This window comes from Branchiostoma lanceolatum, chromosome 5 (assembly GCF_035083965.1).
Source record: "Branchiostoma lanceolatum isolate klBraLanc5 chromosome 5, klBraLanc5.hap2, whole genome shotgun sequence".
Taxonomy (NCBI): Eukaryota; Metazoa; Chordata; class Leptocardii; order Amphioxiformes; family Branchiostomatidae; genus Branchiostoma; species Branchiostoma lanceolatum.
In genome coordinates, this window is record NC_089726.1 from 24127186 (window position 1) to 24136242 (window position 9057).

Below are 9057 nucleotides of genomic sequence, written 5' to 3' on the forward strand. Positions count from 1 at the left end.
CATAACTCAAGAACCTCTGGATGGATTACAATGATATTTGGTATGTGGGCGGGTGTTGTGAGGCCGAAATTCAAGGTCGATTTTGGGCCCCCTGGTATGTGACCTTGGTACTGCAGCAGAATTTCCGTTTTTGTATCTTTTGACCTGGTTGTGCTGTGGTCTTGATTTTTGGGTGACAGATAGCTTGTGATGTAATTAAGAAATGGTGTAGGTTTTGGCCCCCTAGCAGCTTGCTCTGGAACTGCAGGAGCCTTATTGTGAAAATCTTATAAGGAGAATAACTGAACAAGGGACAACAGATTTCCATGATATTTAGTATGCAGGTAGCTTAGACAGAGATGTACACAATGAAGTGCGCAAATTATGCTAATTGGGAATTAATTTGCATAGATAATGAGGAAATTCTATATTTGCAGTGTTTTCCATTATAAGACTCAAATACATGTGACATATTTAGTTTATTGAAAGTGGAGCATCAACACATACCGATTATGCAAATAAATTCCTAATTTGCATAATTAATGCAAAAACACCAAAATTCATCAAATTGGAAAATTATAGCACTGTCAATATCGCAACATGTGTAAGTAAGATAAAGGTGTTTATGATTAAGCATATATTATGTAAATGAGTAAGTCATTTGCATAAATAGAATTGTTCATGGAGATATGAGGTCGCGGAACTCTTGTTTCTGTTAGTGTTAGTCTTAGTGTTTGTAATTTATTTTGAAATACCAATAAAGGGAGAAAAAAACATTGTCACAAATTGAAAAAAAAAAAAAATCGGAAAGTATATAAAAAAAGACAGAATATACAACCAACAATAGCTTATATAACAGATTACACCTTACAAATTGGTGTTCAGTAGTTGGGTTAAGTATGGAATAGCACTACGTTTGTATCTGTTTTATCTTGTGAAAGGAATGGTAAGCTGTAACCTCCCCTGTAAGCCCTTATTGTGGACTGATTCACGAGTTGGAGGTAGCCAGGGTCGAAATGTTTTTGAATTCAATAGGGACTTAGCGAATTTAAAACAAAGGGTCTCTCTGCTTCGGCTTCCAAAGTACATGTCGAGTCTGGAGAGTTCATCAGTATAGGAAATGTAGCTGGATCAAAGAAGTATTCTAAGAGCGTGCGTTTGGATAAGTTCAAGCTGGTCAGGTGATCGGATAAGTGCCTTTGCAAAGTTCAGGCAAAGCTGTTCTCTTCGCTGGTCTAGGTTAGGTATGTTCGGTATCCTGCACGCCTCAGGATATGAAGCATACGCTGAACGGTGTATTGTCTGGCACGCCTGTTTTTGGATGAACTCGATCCTGCGTCGCTGACTGACACTAAGTCCAGGATGCCAGGCGGGTGCTGCGTATTCACAACTTAGGCAGACAAACGTTATGTAAGTAGGTAAGTAGACTAACATAGTTCTTTTAGCATCGGTTGCGTTGTTTGACTGTTTGGTCGACGTGTGTATTCCAACAGAGATCGGTCTGGATGTACAGACATAGTAGTTTTACTGTCACCACCTTCTATTGCCTAGCCAGGGAGTCTTCACTTGCACTGTTAAGAAGGGCGAGTAATATCAGCGGGCCTACAACAGTTCATTGCGGAAGGCCACGGGTAGTTTCCTCCCAGTCTGAGCAAGTTCCCTTGTACACCACTCTCTTCTTCTTCTTCTGTTTCCTAGCAAAGAGAAAGCAGCATATCCATAGGGCAAGTGAGCTTCGTAGACCTAACTTCATTAGTTAGTAGTCAATTTGGGCTGTAGGCTGAGGAAGTGATATGATAACAAATGATAACAATATGATAATTAATCAGAGAATGATGATAGTAATGATAGTAGTAAATGGTAACAAATAGTAACAATACTCCAATAACATTGAGACCATTAGACACATTCAGGAACTCTACACAGACACCACAAGCTGCGTCCGAGTAGGAACAAACCGCTCAGACTGGTTTTAACTCCTCAGCGGCGTTCGCCAAGGCTGTGTCTTGGCCCTACTGCTATTCAACGGTGCCATCGACCATGTGATGTCCAGGACTGTTGGCCGAGGCATGTGTGGAACCACCTACGGTGAACATACCTTCACAGACATGGACTATGATGACGATGTGGCGCTGCTCGCAGAACTTCTCGAAGCACTTGTACGTTCGAGATATTTTCAGCCGAGAGCCAAACCTGGGTCTAAAAGTCAGCTGGCTGAAGACTAAGTTTTAGTCTCTCAGTGACTTCCTTGATCTACCAACTTGCCCACCGATCAACGGGGAGTCAGTCGAGGTGGTCCGACACTTTAACTATATTGGCAGGGCCATCACCCTAGACTGTAAGTCTGACCCAGATGTCAAGCGCAGACTTGGAATCGCTTCTCCAGCCTTTGCCCGTCTTGACCGTGTTTGGCGTTCCAGACATCTCTCCAGAACGGTCAAGCTGAAGATCTACAACAACACCTTTCTGTTCGCCTCTACGGAGCTGAGTCATGAACTCTTACCAAGTCACTGAGACAGAAACTGGACTCCTTAGACACCCGTTGCCTGAGAAACATTGCAAGCTGAGTCACCAATCTCTTATGCTCGCTGTACGCCGGTCGCTAGCTTATCCGTTTACTTGCGTTTGTCGTTTCTAGCGCGTCCTTTACCATCTTTGTTCTTTGTTAGATCTTGGCAGCTGCAGCCCTTTGTCTTTCGCTCCCTCTCAACGTGTGTTGTTTGGCTCCCTTCCTATCCTGCACTAGCTTCCAAGTGGTGTCCACTCCTTCTTCTCTTGTTTGCGGTATCCTAGTATTTCTTTACTGGTGTCTGTGAGTACTTTGTGTACCCTTTCGCTAGTGACGTTTATATCATCAACCAGTATGTCTTCTAGCACCTGAAACCTGTTCTTGAGTTCCGCAGCAAACTGCCTCTTTACTGCTTGAATACAGCTGAGGGTCAGATGTTGACTTCATACAACAGGTTCATACCATGGAATATCATTCTTTCAGTTTGAATTTTGAATTATTGATATGTAGAAAAACGTACACTATCATAAAACTGCTAAAAAATCTAAGAGAATATAATACCAAACAAACAGCCTACCTCATTATGCATATCATTTGAAATTATAATATCAAGTACTACAATGGTCTGGGCGACAACCGCTTATCTTTTTAAAGTTCCCTTCACGCTAAAACTTTGGTGTTGACGTCATATACTGTAAATTTAACTGGCGCCATACAGAGGGCTGCTGATTGGATGGCATCATACGCCAAGCAATTCTACCTCGCTCTTCGTTCTACTTAGAAATGAGGTCATCTGTGCTAAAGAAAATTGCCTCAATCTTAAGATACTTGAAATGTTATCAATCGTGAGGTTTTCAAATATTTTGTTGTACAGTGCAAGAATGTCCTTTGCCACAAAGTTAGAGTCATCTTGTTCTAAAATGAGACAACGTTCGAAATCTGTAAGACGTCCCTGTTTCAGTTTGTCGGGGCTTCGGAGTATCACATGCAAACTCGGCTCTTTGCGATTATTGAGTTGACGGGTCTGTCTTTACGGCGTTTGGGAGATACAAAGGGTTTATCATTACTGCACTAATTGCAATGACAAGTAAATGTGCAGGCCATGTTGTTCTTGGAACAATATAACTTTCCGACCTTCCCTAAAGAACGACTTCATGTTTCTAAAGTTTATTTTTCTGTTTAATTTATAAACACAATAGACAAAAAAGAGAACAGAAAATTAGCACCTTAGATATTAATATTCCCTAGTTTTCTCCTATATACTCCTGCTTTCTGCTGTATTCTTCTTTTGCCTATATCGTCCCGTTTTCTGCTATATTCTCCTAGTTTAACTGGACAGACATGTTATAGGATAGTCGTGCGCACGTCACGAAGAAAAAAGGATAGGAGTAAGGGGGTTGAAAGGGGTCGATGTGGGAGCTGGGAGGTCAAAGACCGAGGGAAAGCGATACTCCAAGGACTGCGGACTTGGACTCCAGAATGTAACCTTCCCTTGCTTCCACACTTCGCCAACCACCATGATGCGCGATAAGCCGGTCTGAGACACCCATGGCTGCTGCAGTGCTTGCACCACCCGAACGAAGGCTGTGTAGACCGTATTTGGTGGAGTCCAAACCGATGGTTGACAGCATGGCGAGGACTTTTTCTCGAACCCAAGTGTAAGACATAGGATCTCGCCGTAGGAAGAGGTTGCCATTGTGGTTAGCAACCCTACGGAAAAGCTTGATGTGGCCGGAGGAGTTGGAGGACTTGAGGAAACGTTTGAGTAGAGAGACAGGGCAGGAGACAGAGTCTGTTGCGGCAATGCAGATCCAGTGACCTTCTCTGAACTGGTCGTTTTTGCGTTTCTCAAGGAAGAGGGCAGCGTAGCCTTCGCAGAAACTCACGCCGTCTACATGCAGTTGGCTCAAGTCGTCCCAGCGTAGAAACCCGGAAAAGCCGACGACAATGAGGCAGAGTGAGTGTCTGTAAGGAATCAATGTTCGTTGAAGGTGAGGTGTAAGTGGTACACAGCTGTCGGATGTTGCATGGAGTCAGGGGCAGCTTCTCGGAGGCCGGTCTCGCGAGGATTCGCTTGGCAGCTTGTAGGACTTGTGATGGTAGAGGGTGGGTGTGAGGTGACGGGTGGCCAGCTTTACGATGCGCCCAGGCGACGGCGAAGGTTACGGCTTCCAGTGGCGCGGCTGAACGAGAAGCTTGCAAGAGTTTAAGCAGGTACAGGGCCAGATGCGGACCGTGGGCTGGGAGGGATGGTAGTCCCTTGGAGAAGGCGAAAAGTTCCCAGCTGCGGAAATATCTAACGTACTTCTTGATGGTGCTGGGAGCTCTGTCGGCGATGATGATGGAAGGTAGACTGGAGGCCAGACTGCGAAGCTCTGGGTCTGTCAAGTCCTGGAGTTCAGGGTAGGGGCGGGAGGAGGCGATGGCTGGAGAGGGCGGAAGGAATGTGTGGGGGTGTGGAAGAGTTAGGATTAGAGAGAGAGGAGGTCGCCCGTCCTGGGAGTAAGGACATAGTAAAGGATAACAATATAAGACGAGTTCCCTCGAGGGCGAGTTATGGTAGGGACCACAATAACAAGAACAAGCTGGGTTCTAACAAGACAAAACAAAAAGGGCCAAGCTTGTTGGTAACAACACGGCGTTAGCTTCCAGTACGTGGTAACAACAAGTTGAGATAACTTAAGTGTAGATAAGTTCAAGGTAAGAATATAAAACTACAAGGGCAGCTAACAGTGCTGCAAAGTAACGCTAAGTAACTAGTTAATTCAAGGTGAAAATAACAATCTACTAAGTAAGCACTGCAAACTCATCCAACGGTAAAGAAGGTCCGGGGCTCACGTACAGAAGTCGTACGTGATAACACGCAGAGAGGACCCAATGGTTGGTTAACACAGTTTAAGCAATAAAACTATAACAGTACTAACAGTGCTGCAACGTGACGCTAAGTAGCTAGGTGAGTCAACACGAAGGTAAACACCCTTCTAACGAGTAACGAAGGTAAACATCTTCTAAATAACCAATAATGACAGTTCCAAGTGAGAATGTCCGTAACACAGGAAGTTAAGTTGAAGGGTTGTTTGATGGTAACAGTCAGTAACGATGGCATACCGCCGGGTCGTGTAGAGCGTAAATACAACATGTGAGACGACAGTCCAAACTAGCAGCCGCTCAGGAACGACGTCCAATGGGTCTGTAGGGCACGTAATAGATGGTAGTCTTAAGTGGGCGAACGGCGGAGGGTAACAATCGTCTAGTCACCCGCGTCGACTCGGTGGAAGTGGATCAGGAGTACGCTGGACGTGAAGTCGGGGAGTCGAGATACACGCGTCCGCACAGGGGACGTGAGGGCAGATGGTAGAAAGGCACGCGTCCACACGGGGGACGTTGAAATCATGTTGGAGAACCGCAGGCGTCCACTCGGGGGACGTGAGGTCAGGTAGTAAGATCGCACACGTCCACACAGGGGACGTGGGGTCAGGTGGTAGCACCGATACGTCCACACGGGGGACGGGCAGTCAGGTGTTAGGTTGGCACGCGTCCACACGGGGGACGGGCAGTCAGGTGTTAGGTTGGCACGCGTCCACACGGGGGACGGGCAGTCAGGTGTTAGGTTGGCACGCGTCCACACGGGGGACGGGCAGTCAGGTGTTAGGTTGGCACGCGACCACACGGAGCGTGAAGCCGATGTAATTATGCACGTGTCTACACAAGAGACGAGATGTCAGGGTGTCGGGGTCGCACACCCACACAGGGCGTGAAGATGATGAAGTCACGGTTGGAGGTCCGACGTGGTGTGAAGTACGATCCACGGTTGTTTGTCAGGAATTCAACATCGGGCAAGGAGTCAGGTGTCGAACTCCGTCCGACCGCCCATGGGGAAGGTTAGCCCTTGGCGGTGGGGACGGGTAAACCCAACAACGAGAGGACACTGCGAACTACACTCCCTAAGCGAGAGGAGTTAGAAAGTAATTTATCAGTGACCAAACACATTTGGGGTGAGAGGATGGACGGTGTCGCCTCACTGTCGGGGTGGAAGGGTGTGGGGGGGAAGGAGGCGAGACAGAACAAACTCAAACCGAAGTAGGGGGGGAGGGGAGGGGAGGGGAGATCAAGGGAGTACACCGGGGATAAAACAAGGTTTGGTTACAAGGGGGGATTGCAAGGGTGGGCATGGTTGGCACAATCCGCACAGGCAGAAGCGTAGTGCCAAAAGTCGGAACCCAAGGGGAACACGGGCAAATGCGGAATTTGAGGGAGCACCACTCAGGAGGTCGGGGCCAGGTGGGAGGTCTGTCCAGTTGAGAAAGGTGGCAGACAGATTTCGTCCGTCAGGGCAGAGGAGTGGCCACCAGGCGGCCGAGCGCCAGAATGGTGTGATAAGCGTTCCACAGCAGGCGTCCTGGTTAACCTTGGAGAGAACTTTCGGGATTAGACGAGGGGGAGGAAAGATCCAGTTTGTGTGAAGAGTCCAAGACGACGTGAAGGCATTAACCGAGTTGGCTTGTGGGTTCCACCACCTGGATGAAAAGGGTGTCAATTGGGCAGAAAAGCTAATGGCGAAACGGTCGTACGTAAACGGACCCCACAGTATGTGAAGCGTCTGGAAGACAGACACGCTCAGCTTGTAGTCGTCTAAGTCAAAGATCTTAGACAAGTAGTCGGCTTGTTCGTTCCTGTCTCGGGGTATCCAATCTGGAGTCAAATGAATGTGGTGTTGGGAATATAAAGTGTATATTGTGACAGCTTCTTCTTGCAGGTGTGGAACTCGGCTACCCCCGGAGAGTATACGGGCAACGTTTTGGTTATCGGTTCGGTGGAGAACCTGCTTATTTGGGAGAAGGTGGATAAGTGATTGGAGTACCAGTCTGGTACCGAGAAGTTCCCTGTAAGTGGAACTTGTGGCCGTTCCCAGTTGCCCCTCGCCGTATGGGTTGATCCGAGAGTTACAGTAAAACCACCCCAGGCGTGATTACTGGCGTCAGAGTAAGTGATAATGTCAACTGAAGGAGATGGGGTCCAAATCGGGTAACCTAGTACACGAAAGAAATTGTCTCTCCAAAAATGGAGTTCGTCCTTCGCCGCTTGTGGTAGGCGATGTCGGGAATCCCATGTGGGTGCGCTGGAAATAAAAGAGTACAGGCTCCTTGTCCATAATCGTTCGACAGGACCAAGGGCTAAACTCATCGACACAAGATTCCCTGTTATGCGTGCAACAGACCGTGCCGAGATGCTGTCGGAAGAGGAGATTGCGTTAGTGATGAGAGCGGAAAAAAGTTCGCATCGGCGGGGGGGGGGGGGAACCTGAAAGGAACCGTCACGGAGATTGATTATATAGCCCAGTAGCTCGCCACTCATGCGGGGAATCCAGTAGCTCTTAGGGGGGGGGGGGGCTTGGTGGGCTAATAGCCCCAAGTCTGCTAAGTCTTGCCGCATGGTTGCGGCCATGTGGGCGCATCCCTGAAAGGAACCATCTGCACCTGAGCCATCATCTAAATACATAAAGCAACGAAACCCTTGACCTCTCCAGTGAGCCACTACTGGGCGCATAATTTTGGTGAAGACGTAAGGGGCTGGAGAGAGGCCAAAGGTCAATGAGGCAAACATAAAGAAACGGTTGGACCAGGTGAAGCCTAAATAAGGTATATGGTAATCCGCTATATCTATGTGATGATAACCATTCTTCAGGTCAAAATTGAAGAACCAGTCACCTTTGTGGAAAAGATCTATTAGACATGGGAGGCCACCAAAGGAAATTTAAACTTAGCTAAATGTGTGTTAAGGAAATGCAGATTGATGATGAGGCGAAGTTTGCCGCCCTTTTTAGGGACGACCTTGAGGGGGCTGCAGAGACGCAGGTGGTCTCTGGTTGGAACTTCCAAAATGCTTCCCACGGTCAGTAGTTCTTGGATGGCAGAGTCGACAAAGGCGCTGTGTGTGTGACAGGACTGTTGATTAGGGAATGTTTTATTAGGTGGAAGTTGTAAAAACGGGAGACAAAAACCGTGTTGGATGATGCGGAGGACAAAGGGACTGGCGCCAATGGAGCGCCACTTGTCCAGATGTTCTCGTAACCGCCCACAGACTTGTGGGTGGTCGGCATCCTGTTCATAAAGGATGTGCGTGTCATCATCAGGGGGGTCAAACGAAGCCGACGTACAAGAAACAATGGGGTATAAGGTGTTGGGGCCAGAAGAAATGGCGGGAGTTACCTCTGGTACAACAAAGTCATCAAAATGTTCTAAAGACTGGGTGAAAGGGATATCAGAATGGGCACAGGATAGACTGCTTGGAAGGAAATCCTGTGGGAAGAAAGGCGGATTACTTGCTGCCAAACTTGGGGCAGTCTTTGGCTCTGTGAGACGTGTCGCCGCAAGTGAAGCAGCCGGCATGGCCGGGTCCTCGTGGAGAGCGAAAATCCTGTGAAGAGGGGCCAGAGGGGGGTCTAGAGACTGTAGAAGTTGGGAGGTTATGAGAAGGGCGAGTAGGGGCAGAGGAGAAACACCGACGTTCCTCCTCGACTGCCTTGTCCAGCGTGACACCTCATCCCTAGAAGAAAAAGTGACTTCATT